Genomic DNA, 25,370 nt, shown 5'->3' on the forward strand with positions numbered 1-25,370 from the left:
TTGTGGAGATCACGGTACAGTGGGATAAGGGAATATTCCCTTTTCCCCACTGTAGTGCGATCCCAGAGTTAGAATATTAAAGTAGGGGTGCTGTGGGGGTGCAGCCCCCCACATGGGGGATGCAGGGGGGCTTGCCCCCTGCATAGTAGTGTTTACATTTTTTTTTGTGTGTATTTTTCTAATTTTGTTTTGTTTACTTTAGTGAAAGTGCATGTTTGATGTTATGCACTTTCGTTAAAGTGGGTTCGTGAAAGTGCAGTTTGATGAACTGCACTTTCGATGTTTTAACATAGACCCATATATATATATATATATATATATATATATATATATCTGTGTGTGTGTGTGTGTGTGTATATATATATATATATATATACACATTAAAAAAGTGGACTGATTCCAGTTTTCTTGATAATGTATGCACAAGCACTTCACTGACACATAAATGAATAATTTCCCCCAGCAATTCTTTCAGTAGTTTGCCCTAGCATGTACAAACACTAAAATGGCAATAAATAAATTTATTTCCCCAGCGATCATTTTAGCAGTCTGACGTTGTATGCGCAAGCACTTTACTGACACATAAATTAATAATTTCCCCCAGCAATCCTTTCAGTAGTTTGCCCTAGCATGCACAAGCATTAAAATGACAATAAATAAATTATTTTCCCCAGCAATCATTTTAGCATTCTAACATTGTACGCACAAGCACTTCATGGACACATAAATGAATAATTTTCCCCAGCAATCCTTTAAGTAGTTTGAAGCACTAAAATGACAATAACTAAATAAATTATTTTCCCCAGAGTTCATTTTAGCAGTCTGACATTGTATGCACAAGCATTTCACTGACACATAAATGAATAATTTCCCCCAGCAATCCTTTCAGTAGTTTGCCCTAGCATGCACAAGCACTAAAATAACAATAAATAATTTTCCTCAGCGATCCTTTTAGCAGTCTAACATTGTATGTACAAGCATTTCACTGACACATAAATGAATAATTTCCCCCAGCAATCCTTTCAGTAGTTTGTCCAAGTATGCACAAGCACTAAAATGACAATAAATAAATTATTTTCATCAACAATCACTGATAATGTATACATAAACACTTCACTGACACCAAAAGGAGTAATTTCCCCAGTGACTCCTTTAGTAGTTTGATCATGTATGCACAAGTATTAAAATACAATAAAACAAACATTCCATGAAGTGAAATCATTAATTTTACCTCTTTTAAAAAATTATGGTAACATTTTTTATTTTTCCCTTCTAGTCAGCTAGTTAATTTGCTGCCTAACTCCAGTGTACCACAGGTAAATTGGTGCTTGCAGGCATAAGTTCAGAGTCCTTTACTCATTTTTTATGCAAACAGAGGCCATTTACATTTATCTCTATGAATCATAGTAATGTGCAAACATGTAACACCCCTTATCCTTGTAATCCCTCTCACCCTAATGCTTATCCGTTAAGCATGTTACACTTTTGCTTTAGGGAAGCATGTTTACCAAAATGCCTCTATATTTCCATAGGCAGCCTGAATCACTTTATTCGCTTAAGAATGCAGTGCTGCTCTTCTCAGATTACTGCTATGAATGAACGAAGGGTAGGATTATGAACACCACCCAATGTGTTATATTAGAATAACACTTGTGTGTACTGGGGATTGACAAAGGATTATCCGGCAATATAGCACAGATGTTTAAGGCTGTATACTACTAATGATCTTAATTCTGTCATTCTGGGTTTCATTCTCTCAGTATCAACTTGCATAGCACATGACTGTCCAAGTCAGACATCTTGATCCATGACATAGGATCTCCTATGAGAAGGCATTAGTTCTTATTCATTTTAATCAGCTAACATAAAATAAAATAAACTAGAGTGCTAGCACCTGTAATAAGAAGAAAAAAGAAGAGATTAATTAACTGTGAAGAACTTAAACTTTAATTTTATGAGCGTTATAAGGCTAGCAAGAGCTGTTTCAAGGAAAACGTGTTTTAATACCTGATATGCTAAAAAGCCTGGGCAGAATTCATGATCAGGAAATGTGCAAAAAGCAGCTCACATGAGTATGCAGAATCCCTTCTACTAACTAACAGGCAGAATATATACATAGAGAAAAGATTACTTGGTCAAATGTAGTTTGCGCAAGACTACTTTAGCTGAGTCCTTTTTGGTTTAATTCAGTTTTTGTGAATATTGCACTGAATAAAATGTCACTACATCAAATATCATTGGTGTAATACCAGAACAGAATCAATTGACTTCAGAATGCTTTCAGAACATTTACATCAGAATGATATGAGTGGACCTACTGACAATAAATGTAACAGTAATAGCAGTTCTTTTTATATCATGTATGATGCTGAAGATGGAACTCATAAGAACAATGTTGATATAGTGATTAAGATAAAGTTGTCAGATTTTTTGTTTTTAGAAGTAGAATTAATAATATAGTAAGGGGGTGAGGGAGGTTAATAGGATTAAGGCTGGTGAGTAATTCAAGAAGTTTAACTAAGACACTGAATAATCATAATGTATTGTTATTGGAAAATCATATGAATGTTGAAATGATTTCTGAAACCCTTTTACAAATATGGTTACTACCATATATAAAAGGTTATATGGTGATTTGTAATTACAGAGCAGATATAAAAAGGAGAAAATTGGTCAAATTACATATAATAAAAAATAAAAAAAATTCACTGACCTTTAATAGCAATTTATCAGAAATTATTTAATTTACAGTGCATGAAGATAGAGCAATCCTACCGTGTTTTTTACAGATGTCCATCACTTAAGCAAAATTAATGTTTTTTTTTAATCTGACTTTATTACATGTAGAAAAGGTACCAATCTAGTTTTTTCTGAGGACATAAATGTACCCTATTATCTTTTTAGGGATACCCCGATAGCCAACAGCAAGAAAGATCATTCTATACATTCTCCTGTATAATATATGTCAATGATTTAGCATGTAGATTTCCTATAAGTTTAGATAATATTATTGATGTGGTATTATCAGCAGTGGAAGTCAATGTTGTTTGTCTTTCGGCTTTTCCCGGTAAGGGGTCGCCACAGCGGAACTCCGTTCCGCTAATGATTGGCAGTAGATTTTTTTATGAAACGCTGAGGTGCCAGCTCGATGCCCAACCTTCAACGAAGGCATGCCCATTTACGCATGCATGTCTTTCGAAATCAGGGCCACAGGTAATTAGTTTCAAGATAAATTACTCCATATTAAAGCAGAAGCCCAATGTGATAGTAAGGGAAAGGAAGCAGGACAATATGACCCCAATGCAATTGGATACACTTTCATTTTACAATTCACATGTATTGTCTATGAGAATATTTATTTGACAGTTTGACTCTGGATGTTTTGACCCTGGACTATTTGACCCCAAATAAATTTAATAAAAGTATTTTAATACTTAATATTTTCATTTGGAATTTCAGACAGGAATTTAATACATTAGTTAACATTTTAATATGTAAACGTTAATTTACCTAACATATTATATGATATCTAAATATAATTAATTTAATTAACAATATTTTTTAACATGTTAATGAAATCAATCATGAATTTTACATAAAAAGTTAACATATTTAACTAGCATATTTGATGATTAATTCAGGGTATCTGAAGTTTTATTCAGTTTTATGCAATTAATTGCTATTAAAGTTTTATTTTTTATTCTCCAGACAGTGTTCCGTTTTTTTACTTTGCTAACATGAGTTTTCTATGATTGTACCAGGTTACAGACCAGTAATGCGAATAATATTTTGTTTTGTCTAATGATGGGTTATTTTCTGAGCAATTCTGTATGATTGTCATATGCTTTCGCTAGTCTTGCTGAGTGTTATAAACTATTATAAAGCCTTGTTAACTAGGGCATAACAGTAGTATCAAACTGTATTCAAAGTGTTACAGATCTAGATATGGAATGTGTTGCTGCAGGGGTCAAAACATCCAGTACCCAGGGAAAATTATTGTATAGATAATAATGAGGCCATTAATTTGCAGTTAGACAACTGGAACTGGGCTAATGAATATTGTAATAATACTGCAAAAACAAACAGGAACAACTTTTTTAGTATATTAAGAGTACTGCTGGCTAAACATGTCCCAAATCAGAGTTCTCATAGCAGGCCAAAGCTAAGCGATCCTCCTTGGTGGAACAAATAACTGCAAAAAAAGTTAAGGCAGAAAAAGAAAAAGTATTAAATGATGAAGAATGAGCCAACAATATTGCAGGTTATAAGAAAGTCCTTAAAAATTATGACTTACATTTAAGCATGCTAAAAGGAAATACTGAATGTAAGTAGGTTAATTATGTTTGTAACAATAAGTAAATCTTTTATAAACATCTAAGAGAATGCAGAACAGGTTCACAGACAGGTATAGTTTGGAAGGACGATCGAAAAATGGTAACGGAGTAAACTACAGTGGTTGAAATCATTCTTACCACTTTTCCTTATTATAATGACAATGGAATATTTATTTAGTTACCTTTGTTAAGCAGGTAAGTGAACTGATCTGAGCACCTTTTTTCACCCATGAAGCAATACAGTGATAGCAATGTTTTACAATGTATGGAAATTGCATATACAAAATAAAGAAGACAATGAGAATACCTGGCATAAAATTAATTGCAATATATACACAGCATATTAAAACAGAAAGTAGAGTCAGTCAGTAATACTGTTTAATAAGGCATTGGCATCCTCTTTGCTGTGGCAATACCATAAACAAACACTGAATTCAGCATACATAAAGTATGTGGAGCTGGTATTTGAAAGGGTTAGCCAGAACTTTAAGTAATTGCATCTGCGGTACTTTGATCATAGGCAAAAGATATATCTGAATCCTAAAACTTACTTCCGCCTACCTGAGAGAGGCTGGATTACTGATCCTTTGAAAAAATTAAGAACTCTGCTCCATTGGAAAGTGTAGAGCTCCTTTGCAATGATAGTCTAAAAAGATTATTTTTAAGTAAGGTTAGAGGATCCCTGCACTTGTTACAGCCATCTCCCTTTGACCATTTTCATTGTTTTCAATTTTACAGGTGAATGATTATTTCTAATACATCTTCTATGAGGTAAGAAGTTGATATCCATGGTATGCTGTAAAACACATTAGTTAAGCATTTATATACCCATATTAAATCTCCCAGAGCAAATGATAATGGACAGAATTTCGGATTCTCAGTTGATGTTCTTAGTTGTCAGAAAGGAATATTCTGTAACCAATTTACCTTTATATGGTGGGTGTACTGATTCCATGGAGGCAATTGTAGGACTTTATATTCACTAATCCAACCCATTACTGACCACAGTGTTGCATACTGTAGTATTCAATCTACCTGAAATTACTTGCTAGAGAGATGATTTCTTGCTACAAAAATCAAGGAAATTTAAACATTGAACTTCTCATACACACATATATGCATACATACAAATATTTCAGGAATGTGCAATAATGCCTTTCTAGCCTGCAAATATACCAAAACAGTTATTCCTATTTTAAGGGTCTAGGTTGTTCTTAAAAATATCTAAACTACTGCTTGGTTTAATGCAATCTGGTAGTCTATTCCATGCATCAGCTACTCTCTCAGGGAACCAACTAGAACACCTATCACTCCTACATAATCTTCTGCATAAGTTGTCTGATGCTACTCTACTACCTTTTGATATTTCAAAACAATCCCACAGGTAGTTGTCTAGAAATGCCCTATATGCATGAATAAGGTCTCTCCTTAAATGTCTATATGAGATACAGTACAACTTTGTATGTTTTAATCTTTTATAATAACGTATCTTTTCACATCCATGGGTGCCTTTGGCATATATCCTCAGTCTTCTTTCCAATTTGCTCATAGTTGTTTTCTTATAAGGTTTCCATATTGTTATTCCATACTCAAGTTTGGGCGTAATGTCACTAACAAACAATGTTTTCATCATTTCTGATTTCCTATACTTTATAAGTCTTTTTATATAACTTATAGTTCTATAATGATCATTATCCAATTGGTTGATATGATTAGAAAATCTCAGAGATGGATCTACCCATAATCCTAGGTTCTTAAAGGTATCTACAGTTTGAGGCACTGTATGCTGTATTAAGTATTCACATTTCAGTCTATGTCTCTTAAATACCATATGCTTAGTTTTTGGTTCACTCAAGGACATGATTTTTTTCTTTGAAAAGAGACTTTTTAAAATACAAAAGTTTGCAAATGGAAATTGTGTATTTGAAACAATTTTTTTTTTTGTTTTTTTTTTTTTTTTAACATTTGTTAACCGGGAAAGTCCGACTTGGAACGAAGCCAATTTTCAGCGGAGGCCCGGGGAGAAAGGCTCCAGATGCATGTCTTTGTAACGTGGGAGGAAACCGGAGCACCCGGAGGAAACCCACACGAACGCAGGGAGGACATGCAGATTCCACACAGAAGGCACCCCAGCCGAGAATCGAACCAGAGAACCTCTTGCTGTGAGGCGACAACGCTACCGCTGCACCACTGCGCCGTCCAATGTATCAATTTAAAAGTTATACCACTAGGCTTGAGAGTTTTTAAATTTCCCTTTGGCTTAATGTATGATGCCAATATGATTGAAGACTTTGTGTGCTTATTTGATAAATGGGGGATGCAACTTCTAGAAAAAAGCATTATTTTACAATGAACAGATACAGGCAAAGATGGGTAAAGACAGCTGGTAATGACCGGGAAATGGCTGACGATATGTATAATGGCTATGCTGAAGTGTATAATGAAATGGATGAAGGTGGTTCACAGGATTTTTAGCAACTAAGACGCTCAGAAAGGATAGCAAACAGACATCAGGAGAGGAAATACACATATAGTCATGCAGTGCAAATTCAAAAGGGACATCCCAACCGGGGGAGGGGGTGGAACAGATATTAATTGGTGGAACCGAACATACTGTGCATATTTTTCAAGGCTTTAAGATTTATAATTACACAGACAGGGCTATCACTAAAGATTTTTTTTCACTTTTCTGTAAAGGATTTAAATTTGTTCCCTCCATAATACCGGATGTTGCTGACTGTTTGTTAGATGTTCAGATGTACACTAGGAAGCTCAATTTCCATCTCCTTTTTCCCCAAAATCAAGTGGGGCCTACAAATGAGGCAAGTGCACACAAAAATATTTTGAAGAAAAGCAGTGTGTTCAGTCCACCACTCCATCGCCTCATTAATGTATTTGAGAAGGCAGTGAAAGAAGAGGTATGAATTATGGGCTCAGAATAGGACGTTTTATGCCAACTTAAGTTCTGATGAAAGAATTCTCATGACTCAACTGAGGGGGGGACAAGGGACTGTGTATCATAACCCCTGGTAAGGGAGGTGGCATAGTAATATTCAGTTCAGAGGATTATTCCAACATTATGCAAAATATTTTATTAATGAAGAGAATTATGCACAGGTTTCTAAGAACCAAATAAATATTGCATATCAATGTATTGACAGTTATTTAGATGAATATGTCCTGGACAAATGTATTACTAATGACCTCCTTAATTTTCTTACTAATTCCTATCCTAAGGTGCCGGTCATATTCAGCATCCCAAAAATACACAAAAGCATCATTGAACCACCTTTTAGAGCCATTGTTGCTGCCAGTGGCTCCAAAACACATAATCTGGCACTGTTTGTAGATAAAATGACTAAGCATGTAGCGGACAGAGCAGTACATCTAGTTAAGGATTCCTGGGATTTTCTAGGACAGCTTAAACAAAATCTATGGGCAGTTGATCTGGTATTTTTAAGCACTGATGTGAAAGATCTTTTTTCCAGTATTTATAAGCAAGAAGGAGTAGAATTATTTGAAGAGACACTCTTTACATGTTCCACCTTGAATCACGATAAAGTAAACCTGGTGTGTGAAATGATGGCACCTATCTTAGAGAATAATTTTTTATTCTTTGAGGGCCACTATTTCCAACAAACAAGAGGAGTTGCCATGGAGGCTGCCTGCTCCCCTCTATATGCAAATATAGTACTATTAGGCTAGGAATTAAGATATGTATTCCACAAAGAATTTTGGAACAATATCCAGTTATATTGCAGGTTTTTGGATGACATCTTTATTTTGTGGAAGGGAAAAGTGGAAGATATCCTTGGCTTTATTAACCACCTGAACAAAACTACTTCATTTTTGGAATTTACTTATAGCTACAACACTAGAGGTATACATTACTTGGACACAGCAATTTCCATACATCTACAGGTTTCAAATCTAACATATTTCATAAGAGTACTTTTTGTAATTCTTACCTTCATTATACGAGCAACCATCCACTTTCACAGAAAAAGAGCTTAGTCTAAGGACAGGCTATAAGAATTGCATGCATAACTTCAGAATTGAGTGATGTGAGGCAGGAATTTTTCACATTAAGAGATCTGTTTTTAGAAAGGGGATACCCCAAACAGATGGTGGAACAAATTATTGAGGAGGTTTACACAGGATGGGTTAAAAATATAAGCCCCTGTTAGGAAACCATCCATTAACTAATATAGCCCCCACAGACCCTGGTGAAATGAAGATTTATGAGCATGCATGTATAGTGCAATACAGTCCTATATCATATGAAGTGAAAACATATTACAAAAGAACTGGAATATATTTAGGGTAAATAATGATGTGTTAACTGCAGTGGGAGATAAACCAGTTTTTTATCAGCAAGGTGGGCATGATTATTAAACATCTTATGGAAAAGAAGTTGAATTTACCGATAGAAGTTGGTTGTGGTACAATACCTTGTGGAGGTGCTCCCAGTGTACTAATATTTTCAAAGCACCTCAAACCCACCTAGTTAATAAGATGGCATCTAAGGTTATATTCAAGAAAGGAAATTGTTTTACCACCAGAGTGGTGTACCTTGCTCTGTGATATGTGCAACGGATTCTATGTTGGGAAAATGGAGAGGGCGCTGAAAAGCAGAATCTATGAGCATGTATATGATGTTAAAAACAAGAAGGATACAAGTGCATTATATAGGCATTCCCTCACTTGTAATTTTAAAGGTTTTAAATTTGGTATCTTGGATAATGTGGACATAGATTTGGGTGGGGGGTGGCTGGAAGAATTTATTAAGTAAAAAAGAGCTGGTTTGGCAACTCAGACTTGCAGCTAATTTTCCACCAGGTACAAATGATTCCTTGACAATGCTTCCAGCCCTGAAAGAAAAATCTATGAAACTTTAAGTATTCATTTTTAAACATATGCTGAAGGTATTTAATATATAACAGTGTTTTATTTGTAAAAAGCTAAGTTAGCTTGGATATTAACATCCTGTGTATTTAATACTGCTCATGTGACCATTTTGCATGTGACTTCTTTTTGACAATACCATTGGCTCAATTTTATCTATTATGAAACATGTACTGGTATAAAAATGGTTCTTGAATCAGTGTGCTTTATTCTGATGAAGTCTTCTATGTGAAAGATGAAAACGCTTAATCTTGGTGTGTTTTTACTGTAATAAACAGAGTTCATATACAGGATTGTTTGGTGCGTTTTCCATTTGGTTCCTGGTTTTCTGTTATTCGCACTGCACCAGATATTTGGACTTAGTTTTTGATGTATTAATCGGCACATTATTCTCCTCTGCCCAAATGGTCAAGTTCTTTTGCACACGTGCCTTAAATCTAACACCTGTAATCAGATTACCCATTTTCAAGTCATCTGCATACAGAAAATGATAAATCTGAAAATTATATCCTAAACAAAAATGGGCCTTTGACAGAATCCTGTGGGTCACCCTGTCAGTAACATAGAATTTCACCTGTCCAATTGCTATATTCTGCTTCCTATGACTTATTTGCAAGCCATGCAGCTATCCATCTTATCAAGAGTGCATCAAGGGTTGGGAGGGTGGCCTAATGGTTAAGGTGTTTGCCTTACAAACACAAGGTGCAGGAGTTGACTCTCACAAAGGATAATTGGCTAAGCTTAAAATGGCCCACAAGGGCAGTTAGCCTAGTACAAACCTATGAACTAAGTTGTTCTAATTTATTGATCAGTGTTTTGTGTATGACCCTATCAAATAATAAAGACAAGTCTATAAAAATGACATCATAGTACAACTTTTCATTTGTAGCTGTTATTATATTCATAGGTTCATAGGATGATACTAGGCTATTGGCCAGGAGACCCTTATAAGCCTAACCAAGAATTTCTCCCATGTTCCCACAAAGTCAGCACCTGTTTCCCCTGTCCTGCAGGGACACAGGTGGGATGCCAGGGGTATATTTCATGTTTCCCATCCAATCGTCCAGGTTCCTGTTAAAGAGGGCCAATGAGGTACTCTGCTTGACATAGAGAGGCAGTTTATTCCACAGATGGGGGGAGTCTTTGGGACACAAATCTATCCCACCAACAAGTTCTATTAATGTCATAGACTAGGTTGAGGCCTTGCATGTGGGTTGTGTGAGTGGAGTTTGACTTACGGATATGCAGCAACTACATCAAGGCTGGGTCTGAGATGGCCTTGTATGCCAGACACAGGTCACCTCTGAGCAGTCTGTATGAGTTTGAGTAGAGGGACAGGGCTTTTAGCCTAACTGTATAGGACAGATTTTTGAGACCCTGGATTTTCCTGGTCAGGAACCTCTGTGGTCTCTCCAGCTGCTGCAAGTGCTTGGCAAGGTACATGCCGAAGGGGGCATTGTACTTGATAATGGGCCTGATAAGGGAGGAGTACAGGGATGTTATGACCTCCTTGTTCCTGGATGAAATACCCTTATTTATGAGGTGGGCCTTGTAGAAAGCCTTCCGTACAATGGAGGCAATGTGGTGGCCAAAAGTCAGATTCCTATCAACCTGGGGGTCCAAGTCCCTCACAACCGACTGCATGCTTAGTACATTGTTATTACTGTGATAATTAGTGGGATGCCATTTTCCCCAAAGGGGATAATGATGCATTTCTTGGCATTCAGTTTCAAGCCATGTTTCTGGCACCAGTCATTAGTTTGGGCAAGGCCCTCTTGGAGGATGTTCACATCACTAGGAGAATTTAAGACAGTGCCCAGATTGCAGTCATTTGCAAACATGGTCAGCCACAGACCACTGGTTTTGGCTTGCAACTCAGAAAAGTATATCCCAAACAGTAGAGGTCCCAAGACTGATCTTTGGGGTATGCTGTTCATTATGGGTCTACTACTTGAGGTGGCTTCCTCGATTTTGACTGAGTGGATTCTATCAGTGAGACAGTTAGCTACTCATCAGGTAACATATGGGTTGATGCCTGGCTGGGAGAGTTTATCTATTATGCCCGAGTGGGGAATAGTGTCGAAGGCTTTGGATATGTCGATGTAGGCAGTGTGCACCGTCTTCCCCTGTCCATAGTTGTGGAGATTGCTTCCAAGAAGTCAACCAAGTTTAACAGGCTTGATTTCCCATTGACAAATCCAAACTGCGTAGGGTCAAGCATTTGGAGGCTACCAATGTCTTTGTTTATAAGGTCCATGATAATGCATTCCATGGCTTTGCAGAACAGGCTAGTTAGGCTGATGGACCTATAATTGCCTGGGTCAGTGAACACTCCACTTTTGTGTAGAGAGATGACAGTGGCTGTCCTCCATTTGGTTGGAATGAAGCCAGTGCTCAGGCTTTGGTTGAATAGGGTGCCTAATGGTGCTGAGAGCTCTTGCCTGAGTTTGTGTTGGATGCAGCCAGGGTTGTTGTCAGGTCCTATGGAAGCTGTATTTTTTGCCTTTGAGAGGGCATTAAATACCTGCTCCATGGTAATGAGGGGAGGGAACAGGTGCTGGCAATGTCCTGGTTTACTGATGGGGGACGGGGGGTAAAGTTTTCACTAAACCTGTCTGCCAGCAGGTTGGCTATATCTACAACATTTGTGTATGTGGTGTTCTTGACCACCAGTTCAGAGCAGATTTGGGTGTTACATTTGAGACTGTGGACATATGTGAAGAAGGCCTTGTCATTGTCTTCAGTGGATGTAGCCATTCTGGAAGTTAGCTTTAGTGGATTTCACCAATGACATTATTTGCTTGTTCAGACAAAGGAAAGATTGCTTACAACTTGGCACCTGCTCCTTCTTTATTTATTTATTTATTTTATTTTATTTTACATTTGTTGACCGGGCTAGTCTAGCTGGACATATATCCATTTTCAGTAGAGGCCCGGGGAGAAAAGCTCCAAAATACAGGCAGTAAGCAAACATTTACAATAAAAAAAGACAATAGCAAGCAAAAATACAAAATGTTACAAAGGTAAGCATGAGTAATACTACAAGAGTAAAAGAGAAAAACAGAAACAGACTAGACAACCTAAAATTGTAATTAACAACTAAAAAATGAAACAGCTGGTTAAAAACAGAATTTGAGGTGAGCAGGAAAGTAAGTAAGAGTAATAAAAAGAGCTGATTAGGAAGCTACTAAAATTGCCTATATTAAAAATGAAAGAGAGAATAGGTAAAATGTATATAGGATTCAAAATGAGGAAGTGGCTGGTATCAGTAAGTGTGGCATTTAGAGGCAAGAAACAGGGGAGGGTGAGTGAAGTATGAGTAAGGGGGTAGTGTTTTCAGTCAGGGTTAGCACAGGGACATAGCCAGTGTGTTTTTAGGTGCTCTTTAATATGTTTTTTAAAAAGGGATCTGGAGTCAATGTTGGTTATTTCATGAGGGAGTTGGTTCCAGACTTTCCCGACAGAATTTGAAAATAATGAGTCACCAGCTTTATTGTAAGATTTAGTCGAGGCTACTAGTAGTTTGTTAGCAGATCGGAGTGTGGCTAGGTTTTATAAGGGGTAATTAGTTTTGTAAGGCTAGGGGTAGCATCTGGGTGGTAAAGGGACTTATGAATGATAGTTAGTTGTTGATAGAGTAAGTGGCTATTAAGTTCTAACCAATCCAGTTGTCTGAGGTTAAGACAGTGGTGAGTTCTGAAGGGTGTAGCCGTAATGAATCTAGTTATACTGTTGTAACAGGTAGAGAGTTTGGTAATGTTATTTTTTGATAAGTTAGTATAAATGGCAGAGGCATAGAAAAGGGTAGAGATCAGGTGGGTTTGGGCAATGGTTTTCTAGCTGCTGGGGTAAGGAAGGGTTTAATTCTGTAGAGAGTACCAATTTTTTTGTTAACTGATTTGATGGTGTTATCAATATGGTGATCAAAATTAAGACGGTTGTCAATAGTAATACCTAATAGGCGAGTGGTCATGTCTGGGCTTATACAGGTGGCATTATTAGAGGAGATGGAGAAGAAAGGTGAGGAAGATTTGAGAGTAGGAGAAAAGAGAAGAAGTTTCGTTTTTGGGATTTAGAAGGAGGAATGTTCCATAAACCAGTTTTCAACTTTATGGAAAGCTGTTTGAGTAAGGGATTGTAGTGAGGAAACATTATTGGCAGAACAGATTAAAGTTGAGTCATCGGCATATTGAATGCAGATGGCTTGGGGAATGTTTACATGTAGGTCATTAATAAAAAGGGAAAAAGCAAGGGACCTAAGATTGAGCCTTGTGGAACACCTATGTTTACTGGTAGTAAGGAAGATAGGTTATTCTGCCATAGAACTGCTTGTTGCCTGTGTTGGAGATAGCTCCTAAACCATTGCAGTGCTTGAGAGCTCAGACAATAGAGATTTAGTTTGTCAAGAAGTATGTTATGGTTAACCATGTCAAAGGCTTTTGACAGGTCTAGGAATAGTGCAGAGGAGAGGAGATTATTGTTCTTATTATTATTAATAATGTCAGTAAAGGAAAGGAGGGCAGTTGTAGTGCTGTGGGAAGGTCTAAAACCATGTTGACAATTGGCTAGAAGTCTGTTTTGTAGAAGGTAGGAAAGAAATTGTTTGTGTATGCATCTTTCCATGATCTTTGATAAAGGGGAGAGTAAGGCAATAGGTCGAAAGTTTGAGAGCTCAGTAGAGGAGCCCCCTTTATGTAGGGGGATGATGTGAGATATTTTCCATATGGTGGGGATTTTTCCTTCAGAGATAGTTCTATTAATAAGTATGGAAATAGGGTATGCTATAGCTTCTGCAGCAATTTGTAGGTATTCAGATGGGAGTTGGTCAGCAGATGGAGTGCAAGGTTTAAGTTTCTTGAGAAGCTTAAAGATGAGAGATGTGGCAACAGGTTGAATTTGAAAGGTGTTAGAGGAGGTGTTAGAAGTAATAGATAAGGTAGGAGTAGAAGTGGGTAGTGAATTGGCTAGGGTTTGAATAACGTCTGTGAAATAGTTGTTGAAGGCATCTGGGATCAGAGTGGAGTCGCTAAGGTTAAAGCCAGAAGGTGTGGGAGTAGTTGTATTTCCTGGATTAAGAAGTTTATTAATGCCTGACCAGAATCTTTGCGGGGTTTGTTGACTAGTTTGTTGTAGGTGAAGATAAAATTCCTTTTTATCTGTGAGAGTATCTTTCTTGGTGGCATTTCTTAATTGTTTGAAGAGAAGGTGATCTAAAGGACATTTAGTAGCTCTCCATTTAGCCCAGATTTTATTTCTAAGGATCATTTTGTTCTTAGTTTGTTTTGTTAGCCAAGGTGCCGTTTTGGATCTTATCCTAGTAGTGCGAATGGGAGCATGAGAGTCAAGGATCTGTAGAAAATTGGTATTAAAGTAGGTAACTGCTTCATTGAGTTCAAGGTGGGTTAGTGGAGACCAGTTACATGCTTTTAGTTCTGTGAGGAACTGTTCAGGATTGAAGAATCTGTTTGAGCGAGATGTCTTGAGTTTATGGGTGGTTGGGACATGCAATTTTTGTCTAATAATATAGGTGAGCATGTGATCGCTAATATTATCAGGGAGTGTTCCTGGAGTGTAGAGGTTAGGATGGTTATTAATAAGGATCCAGTCTAGAGTTGCTTCTTTTTTATTAGGTTTATGAATTCTAGTTGGAGTGGACATTAATTGTGAGAACCCATAGAGATTTATATGACTAGTAGGGTGCTGGGATGAACAGGTTAACCAGTCAATGTTGACGTCACCAAGTATTATGGTTTCTTGGGGTAGTTGGTTTGAAAGTGAACTAAGTAATTCCTCAAGGATATGGGAATTCTTTCCAGGGGGAAGGTACAAACAAATTATATATATAGATTTATTGTTGTTAATTAGCAGTTTGATAGCTAAAATTTCGGCTTTGGAGTCTAGAGGTGGAAGTTCATTATAGAGAGTAACTTGAAGATTAGATTTATAGATAATGGCTATTCCTCCGCCTTTCTTCTTTATGCGGTCACATCTTAGTATGTTAAAGCCAGGAGGAATGATTTCTTGGTCTTTAGTAGAGGGTTTTAGCCAAGTTTCTGTGAGACATAGGATATCAAATGAGTGTAAGTCTAGGAGGGAATGGAGGTGGTGAGTTTTATTATTTAAGCTCCTAATGTTAAGGTGAGCTATTAGTAGGGAGTTGGTTGAATTAGTACAGGATGGAGGTATTGTAGTGGACATATTACTTGGACTTACATTAATGTTGGTAATAGGACCTGGATTGGGATGGATGTCACCATGTAGGAGGAGGTTCCTCTGTGAACAAAGTTGGGATTTAGAGCTCTTGGGAATGATATATGGGTACCTTTTATTTAAGTAGTATGAAGTATGAGATGATCTATGGTATCTGGGTAGTAGAAAGTTGGAGGAACAGGTTATGTTACTATGATTGAGGGTTTTCTGCGAAGAGGTAGGTAAAGTTTGTTGGAGGTGAAGGTTTTGTTCATATAGAGTAATCTTTTCAAGGAAGGTGACGTAATAAGGTATAACTAGGAAGGTTAATGTAGAGGTGAAGAGTAGGATATGTGTAAACAAAGCTTTGAGTGTAAGAGGCATGGTAATTAGTGAATAATGGGTGGATGTAGGTAGTGTTATAGTGTAAGTCAGAATACCAGTAGAGAGTTGATATATGGAGAGAGGCTAAGAGGGAGGAAGGAGAATAGTGGAAGAGAATTATTAGAATGGAAGAGGATTGGTAGGGAGAGAAAGGGGGAGTGTCTAGTGAGGTATAAGTTGAGGACCCCTGGGGGTGGGTGGGAATTGGGGGTAGGGAGGGGAGCGAAGCGGGGCACACACAAGTAAGGTGAGACCAGAGGGAGAGAAACAATCAGTAAGGTAGAGGACCAGGGCAGGAGACAGAAGAGCAGTAAATAAGGTTGAGATTATGCAGGGTTTGTGGGAGTAGTGTAAGAGAGGAGAGAAAAAGAAGTGAAACCAGTACAGGGAGAAAAAGATAGGGTGGATTAGTCAGGGAGAAGGGGTTAATGGGGAGTAGGGAGAGGACCGTGGAGCAGGCAATATAGACAGGACTCTGCAGGAATAGTAGAAGGGGATATATAGTGAAGGGCAGACCTGCAGGCAGAACAATAAAGAAATGAGGTAGGGAGAGAGACTAGGTTGTCTACAGGGGAAAGAAGACGATAGACCCCTATTTGTTTAGGTTTAGGGTAACCTTGGGAGGAGAATACAGGAGTTAGGAAAAGGGGAAGGGCAGATAATGGAGTAGGGAGCAATTATAAGGCTAATGTAAGATAGGGAAGGAGCTACAGGGACACGGAGATGGGCTGTAGTAAGGGGTAGGGGAGCAGATGGAGGGGTTATGGCTGCTGATGGCTGCTGACAGAGTCAGGCAGTGGTGTAATACATCAACATAAAGTAATGTATTATCAAAACAATAATGCTTATGGAGAAAGTAAGAAACACTGAGACATACAGAGCAGATTACTGTGGCTTTTGTCCGGGGAGGTAACCCAGGTGAATACTACCCCAGGCAGGTATTGGAGGGTGGATAAGGAAGGTCTTAGGATTCCAAGTAGGTCACTTCAGTCTTTCAGAAATATGAGAAAAAGCCTTAGACCAGCTGGTAGGGGAAAAAAAAAAATATATGAAAAATAAATGAGCAGTATATAAAAACAATGACTGTAGATTAGGCAGGTGAAAATGCTCTTAAAACACTGTACACATTAACACTCTAAGCAGGTTGTAGGTGAGACAAAATAACATAGGCTCAATCAAGCCAGAAAACAGTCAAACATTTCAGCAAACCCATCAGCGTAATTACAGTATAGTGTTAGGCAATAAAAGTTACAAGCTGCCATACAGTGAGGAAACACAATTCACGGGCTTATAACATAAATAGTAGCTATTACAGAGAACAAGTACATATTACAATATAATGACCTTCCCCAAAACAAGTTCTGGGGCCTAGCATGCAGGATCCAAGATGGAGATGAAAGTTTCAGTGGGAAAACCAACACTCAGAGAGAGCCCACTATCCTTAAGTAAAGGACACATGTAGCTGCAGGTGAAATAAACGCTAATCCTGGGAGTTATAGCGAAAATAGCTGGCGCTTTGGGCAAGGATAAAACAAAATATGGTAACTAAACATACATGGTGATAGAGGGATAGAATTGCTATAAAAAGCCAATATTCCCCTAAGAATAGCTCAGCGCTAGATCGGCAAGTAAAGCTATCCTTTATTGGAGTGCGGATGTACGGCAATACAAAAATTAAAAACTAAACCTTTAAACCACTGCGAATAGCACGGCACTAATGATTAAGCAAGGCGACTTAGTTGGGTAGCAGGTACAGCAAAGAGGCTTGATATCATTCGCACTAACTATCAGCAGGCAAGCTAACTGAGGGATATACAACACTGAGGGTTCTATCATGCAATAAGACTCCACAGTACGCATTAACTACCAGCAGACATTTTACTAAGGGATATACAGCAAAGGGGCTCTTAACACTCTATCGGTCACCACAGAGACAAGGATGGAGCTAAAATAGTATCAGCACTAAGACCGGGAGTAAAGAATACTTCACAAACCTAAGCAAGCATGAGCAACAATTGCCTAGCCTAGTCGCATCAACAGGTAGGTTCGGTGAATTAGGCAGCAAGGAGAAACATTGAAGAGTATTGCAGCAATAAACACCAAACAAATAGTAACTTCCTAATAAACACCAGACAAATAGTAACTTCCTAGTACATAACAGAATGCTAATCTAAACACTAGACTACTACAACGAAGAAACTCAGTAACAGGACATTAGAGAGACAGCAAAAACATATTATCTGGATCTTACGATACACACCACTGCTCCGTCAGCATCCACGCAGAGAGGGGAAAAAGATGGCGCCTCAAGGGAATTACCCCTATTTACAAGTTCCTGGCGGAAGTGGAGAGCTAGGGGAGGATAATCTGTTCAGGGAGAAACCAAGTGGAAAGAAAACTAAGCGACAGTGGGAGGTGCCAAGGAAAAGAGAGTAACACAGGCAAGCGTGCCACAGGTAGAGATAGGAAAAGTGAGTTGAGATAAGGGAAAGGTCCAGCGTGGTGTGAAATATGCCAAGTTAAGAAAAGAAAACATAAGCCAGTTATAATGAGGGCAGAGTATGAAACAGAGCGATAGATAAGATAATAGGGTGGGAGGCAAGATGCTAGATGTGTAAGTACAGTGAGGAGGAGTGAAAGTAGCTGGTACAGAATAGAGTGAAATAGAAGGACAAAGATAAATAAAAAGATTGATAAAGCGATATATAGAATAGCCCAGGACACACAAGTAAGGTGAGACCAGAGGGAGAGAAACAATCAGTAAGGTAGAGGACCAGGGCAGGAGACAGAAGAGCAGTAAATAAGGTTGAGATTATGCAGGGTTTGTGGGAGTAGTGTAAGAGAGGAGAGAAAAGGAAGTGAAAACAGTACAGGGAGAAAAAGATAGGGTGGATTAGTCAGGAGAAGGGGTTAATGCGAAGTAGGGAGACGACCGTAGAGCAGGCAATATAGACAGGACACTGCAGGAATAGTAGAAGGGATATATAGTGAAGGGCAGACCTGCAGGCAGAACAATAAAGAAATGAGGTAGGGAGAGAGACTAGGTTGTCTACAGGGGAAAGAAGACGATAGACCCCTATTTGTTTAGGTTTAGGGTAACCTTGGGAGGAGAATACAGGAGTTAGGAAAAGGGGAAGGGCAGATAATGGAGTAGGGAGCAATTATAAGGCTAATGTAAGATAGGGAAGGAGCTACAGGGACACGGAGATGGGCTGTAGTAAGGGGTAGGGGAGCAGATGGAGGGGTTATGGCTGCTGATGGCTGCTGACAGAGTCAGGCAGTGGTGTAATACATCAACATAAAGTAATGTATTATCAAAACAATAATGCTTATGGAGAAAGCAAAAACACTGAGACATACAGAGCAGATTACTGTGGCTTTTGTCCGGGAGGTAACCCAGGTGAATACTACCCCAGGCAGGTATTGGAGGGTGGATAAGGAAGGTCTTAGGATTCCAAGTAGGTCACTTCAGTCTTTCAGAAATATGAGAAAAAGCCTTAGACCAGCTGGTAGGAAAAAAAATATATGAAAAATAAATGAGCAGTATATAAAAACAATGACTGTAGATTAGGCAGGTGAAAATGCTCTTAAAACACTGTACACATTAACACTCTAAGCAGGTTGTAGGTGAGACAAAATAACATAGGCTCAATCAAGCCAGAAAACAGTCAAACATTTCAGCAAACCCATCAGCGTAATTACAGTATAGTGTTAGGCAATAAAAGTTACAAGCTGCCATACAGTGAGGAAACACAATTCACGGGCTTATAACATAAATAGTAGCTATTACAGAGAACAAGTACATATTACAATATAATGACCTTCCCCAAAACAAGTTCTGGGGCCTAGCATGCAGGATCCAAGATGGAGATGAAAGTTTCAGTGGGAAAACCAACACTCAGAGAGAGCCCACTATCCTTAAGTAAAGGACACATGTAGCTGCAGGTGAAATAAACGCTAATCCTGGGAGTTATAGCGAAAATAGCTGGCGCTTTGGGCAAGGATAAAACAAAATATGGTAACTAAACATACATGGTGATAGAGGGATAGAATTGCTATAAAAAGCCAATATTCCCCTAAGAATAGCTCAGCGCTAGATCGGCAAGTAAAGCTATCCTTTATTGGAGTGCGGATGTACGGCAATACAAAAATTAAAAACTAAACCTTTAAACCACTGCGAATAGCACGGCACTAATGATTAAGCAAGGCGACTTAGTTGGGTAGCAGGTACAGCAAAGAGGCTTGATATCATTCGCACTAACTATCAGCAGGCAAGCTAACTGAGGGATATACAACACTGAGGGTTCTATCATGCAATAAGACTCCACAGTACGCATTAACTACCAGCAGACATTTTACTAAGGGATATACAGCAAAGGGGGCTCTTAACACTCTATCGGTCACCACAGAGACAAGGATGGAGCTAAAATAGTATCAGCACTAAGACCGGGAGTAAAGAATACTTCACAAACCTAAGCAAGCATGAGCAACAATTGCCTAGCCTAGTCGCATCAACAGGTAGGTTACGGCGAATTAGGCAGCAAGGAGAAACATTGAAGAGTATTGCAGCAATAAACACCAAACAAATAGTAACTTCCTAATAAACACCAGACAAATAGTAACTTCCTAGTACATAACAGAATGCTAATCTAAACACTAGACTACTACAACGAAGAAACTCAGTAACAGGACATTAGAGAGACAGCAAAAAACATATTATCTGGATCTTACGATACACACCACTGCTCCGTCAGCATCCACGCGCAGAGGGGGAAAAAAGATGGCGCCTCAAGGGAATTACCCCTATTTACAAGTTCCTGGCCGGAAGTGGAGAGCTAGGGGGAGGATAATCTGTTCAGGGAGAAACCAAGTGGAAAGAGAAAACTAAGCGACAGTGGGAGGTGCCAAGGAAAAGAGAGTAACACAGGCAAGCGGCGTGCCACAGGTAGAGATAGGGAAAAGTGAGTTGAGATAAGGGAAAGGTCCAGCGTAGTGTGAAATATGCCAAGTTAAGAAAAGAAAACATAAGCCAGTTATAATGAGGGCAGAGTATGAAACAGAGCGATAGATAAGATAATAGGGGGGGAGGCAAGATGATAGATGTGGAATGCAGTGAGGAGGAGTGAAAGTAGCTGGTACAGAATAGAGTGAAATAGAAGGACAAAGATAAATAAAAAGATTGATAAAGCGATATATAGAATAGCCCAGGACACACAAGTAAGGTGAGACCAGAGGGAGAGAAACAATCAGTAAGGTAGAGGACCAGGGCAGGAGACAGAAGAGCAGTAAATAAGGTTGAGATTATGCAGGGGTTGTGGGAGTAGTATAAGAGAGGAGAGAAAAAGAAGTGAAACCAGTACAGGGAGAAAAAGATAGGGTGGATTAGTCAGGGAGAAGGGGTTAATGGGGAGTAGGGAGAGGACCGTGGAGCAGGCAATATAGACAGGACTCTGCAGGAATAGTAGAAGGGGATATATAGTGAAGGGCAGACCTGCAGGCAGAACAATAAAGAAATGAGGTAGGGAGAGAGACTAGGTTGTCTACAGGGGAAAGAAGACGATAGACCCCTATTTGTTTAGGTTTAGGGTAACCTTGGGAGGAGAATACAGGAGTTAGGAAAAGGGGAAGGGCAGATAATGGAGTAGGGAGCAGTTATAAGGCTAATGTAAGATAGGGAAGGAGCTACAGGGACACGGAGATGGGCTGTAGTAAGGGGTAGGGGAGCAGATGGAGTGGTTATGGCTGCTGATGGCTGCTGACAGAGTCAGGCAGTGGTGTAATACATCAACATAAAGTAATGTATTATCAAAACAATAATGCTTATGGAGAAAGTAAGAAACACTGAGACATACAGAGCAGATTACTGTGGCTTTTGTCCGGGAGGTAACCCAGGTGAATACTACCCCAGGCAGGTATTGGAGGGTGGATAAGGAAGGTCTTAGGATTCCAAGTAGGTCACTTCAGTCTTTCAGAAATATGAGAAAAAGCCTTAGACCAGCTGGTAGGAAAAAAAATAAATGAAAATAAATGAGCAGTATATAAAAACAATGACTGTAGATTAGGCAGGTGAAAATGCTCTTAAAACACTGTACACATTAACACTCTAAGCAGGTTGTAGGTGAGACAAAATAACATAGGCTCAATCAAGCCAGAAAACAGTCAAACATTTCAGCAAACCCATCAGCGTAATTACAGTATAGTGTTAGGCAATAAAAGTTACAAGCTGCCATACAGTGAGGAAACACAATTCACGGGCTTATAACATAAATAGTAGCTATTACAGAGAACAAGTACATATTACAATATAATGACCTTCCCCAAAACAAGTTCTGGGGCCTAGCATGCAGGATCCAAGATGGAGATGATGAAAGTTTCAGTGGGAAAACCAACACTCAGAGAGAGCCCACTATCCTTAAGTAAAGGACACATGTAGCTGCAGGTGAAATAAACGCTAATCCTGGGAGTTATAGCGAAAATAGCTGGCGCTTTGGGCAAGGTTAAAACAAAATATGGTAACTAAACATACATGGTGATAGAGGGACAAAATTGCTATAAAAGCCAATATTCCCTAAGAATAGCTCAGCGCTAGATCGGCAAGTAAAGCTATCCTTTATTGGAGTGCGGATGTACGGCAATACAAAAGTTAAAAACTAAACCTTTAAACCACTGCGAATAGCACGGCACTAATGATTAAGCAAGGCGACTTAGTTGGGTAGCAGGTACAGCAAAGAGGCTTGATATCATTCGCACTAACTATCAGCAGGCAAGCTAACTGAGGGATATACAACACTGAGGGTTCTATCATGCAATAAGACTCCACAGTGCGCATTAACTACCAGCAGACATTTTACTAAGGGATATACAGCAAAGGGGGCTCTTAACACTCTATCGGTCACCACAGAGACAAGGATGGAGCTAAAATAGTATCAGCACTAAGACAGGGAGTAAAGAATACTTCGCAAACCTAAGCAAGCATGGTAAAGGCTGAGCAACAATTGCCTAGCCTAGTCGCATCAACAGGTAGGTTACGGCGAATTAGGCAGCAAGGAGAAACATTGAAGAGTATTGCAGCAATAAACACCAAACAAATAGTAACTTCCTAATAAACACCAGACAAATAGTAACTTCCTAGTACATAACAGAACGCTAATCTAAACACTAGACTACTACAACGAAGAAACGCAGTAACAGGACATTAGAGAGACAAAAACATATTATCTGGATCTTACGATACACACCACTGCTCCGTCAGCATCCACGCAGAGGGGAAAAAGATGGCGCCTCAAGGGATTTACCCCTATTTACAAGTTCCTGGCCGGAAGTGGAGAGCTATGGGGAGGATAATTTGTTCAGGGAGAAACCAAGTGGAAAGAGAAACTAAGCGACAGTGGGAGGTGCCAAGGAAAAGAGAGTAACACAGGCAAGCGTGCCACAGGTAGAGATAGGAAAAGTGAGTTGAGATAAGGGAAAGGTGCAGCGTGGTGTGAAATATGCTAAGTTAAGAAAAGAAAACATAAACCAGTTATAATGAGGGCAGAGTATGAAACAGAGCGATAGATAAGATAATAGGGGGGGGAGGCAAGATGATAGATGTGAAAGTACGAGTGGGGAGGAGTGAAAATAGCAGGTACAGAATAGAGTGAAATAGAAGGACAAAGATAAATAAAAAGATTGATAAAGCGATATATAGAATAGCCCAGGACACACAAGTAAGGTGAGACCAGAGGGAGAGAAACAATCAGTAAGGTAGAGGACCAGGGCAGGAGACAGAAGAGCAGTAAATAAGGTTGAGATTATGCAGGGGTTGTGGAAGTAGTATAAGAGAGGAGAGAGAAAGAAGTGAAACCAGTACAGGGAGAAAAAGATAGGGTGGACTAGTCAGGGAGAAGGGGTTAATGGGGAGTAGGGAGAGGACCGTGGAGCAGACAATATAGACAGGACTCTGCAGGATAGTAGAAGGGGATATATAGTGAAGGGCAGACCTGCAGGCAGAACAATAGAGAAATGAGGTAGGGAGAGAGACTAGGTTGTCTAGAGGGGAAAGAAGACGACAGACCCCTATTTGTTTAGGTTTAGGGTAACCTTGGGAGGAGAATACAGGAGTTAGGAAAAGGGGAAGGGCAGATAATGGAGTAGGGAGCAGTTATAAGGCTAATGTAAGATAGGGAAGGAGCTACAGGAACACGGAGATGGGCTGTAGTAAGGGGTAGGGGAGCAGATGGAGGGGTTATGGCTGCTGATGGCTGCTGACAGAGTCAGACAGTGGTGTAATACATCAACATAAAGTAATGTATTATCAAAACAATAATGCTTATGGAGAAAGCAAAAACACTGAGACATACAGAGCAGATTACTGTGGCTTTTGTCCAGGGAGGTAACCCAGGTGAATACTACCCCAGGCAGGTATTGGAGGGTGGATAAGGAAGGTCTTAGGATTCCAAATAGGTCACTTCAGTCTTTCAGAAATATGAGAAAAAGCCTTAGACCAGCTGGTAGGAAAAAAAAATAAAATGAAAAATAAATGAGCAGTATATAAAAACAATGACTGTAGATTAGGCAGGTAAAAATGCTCTTAAAACACTGTACACATTAACACTCTAAGCAGGTTGTAGGTGAGACAAAATAATATAGGCTCAATCAAGCCAGAAAACAGTCAAACATTTCAGCAAACGCATCAGCGTAATCACAGTATAGTGTTAGGCAATAAAAGTTACAAGCTGCCATACAGTTAGAAATCGCAATTCACGGGCTTATAACATAAATAGTAGCTATTACAGAGAACAAGTACATATTACAATATAATGACCTTCCCCAAAACAAGTTCTGGGGCCTAGCATGCAGGATCCAAGATGGAGATGATGAAAGTTTCGGTGGGAAAACCAACACTCAGAGAGAGCACACTATCCCTAAGTAAAGGACACATGTAGCTGCAGGTGAAATAAACGCTAATCCTGGGAGTTATAGCGAAAATAGCTGGCGCTTTGGGCAAGGTTAAAACAAAATATGGTAACTAAACATACATGTTGATAGAGGGACAAAATTGCTCTAAAAAGCCAATATTCCCCTAAGAATAGCTCAGCGCTAGATAGGCAAGTAAAGCTATCCTTTATTGGAGTGCCGGGTGTACGGCAATACAAAAGTTAAAAAAACTAAACCTTTAAACCACTGCGAATAGCACGGCACTAAAGATTAAGCAAGGCGACTTAGTTGGGTAGCTGGTACAGCAAAGAGGCTTGATATCATTCGCACTAACTATCAGCAGGCAAGCTAACTGAGGGATATACAACACTGAGGGTTCTATCATTCTATATGACTCCACAGTACGCATTAACTACCAGCAGACATTTTACTAAGGGATATACAGCAAAGGGGGCTCTTAACACTCTATCGGTCACCACAGAGACAAGGATGGAGCTAAAATAGTATCAGCACTAAGACAGGGAGTAAAGAATACTTCGCAAACCTAAGCAAGCATGGTAAAGGCTGAGCAACAATTGCCTAGCCTAGTCGCATCAACAGGTAGGTTACGGCGAATTAGGCAGCAAGGAGAAACATTGA

General features: G+C 39.1%; 1 protein-coding gene across 3 annotated transcripts in view; it reads right to left on the minus strand.

The window, feature by feature from the left end:
- The window catches only part of GRM2 (glutamate metabotropic receptor 2), a 1,030,381-nt gene that overhangs the window by 947,622 nt on the left and 57,389 nt on the right, over positions 1-25,370 (minus strand). The gene's annotated exons all lie outside the window — the stretch shown is intronic.

The sequence above is a fragment of the Protopterus annectens genome, chromosome 7.part0, assembly GCF_019279795.1.
Source record: "Protopterus annectens isolate FY-2018-M chromosome 7.part0, PAN1.0, whole genome shotgun sequence".
NCBI classification, from domain to species: domain Eukaryota; kingdom Metazoa; phylum Chordata; order Ceratodontiformes; family Protopteridae; genus Protopterus; species Protopterus annectens.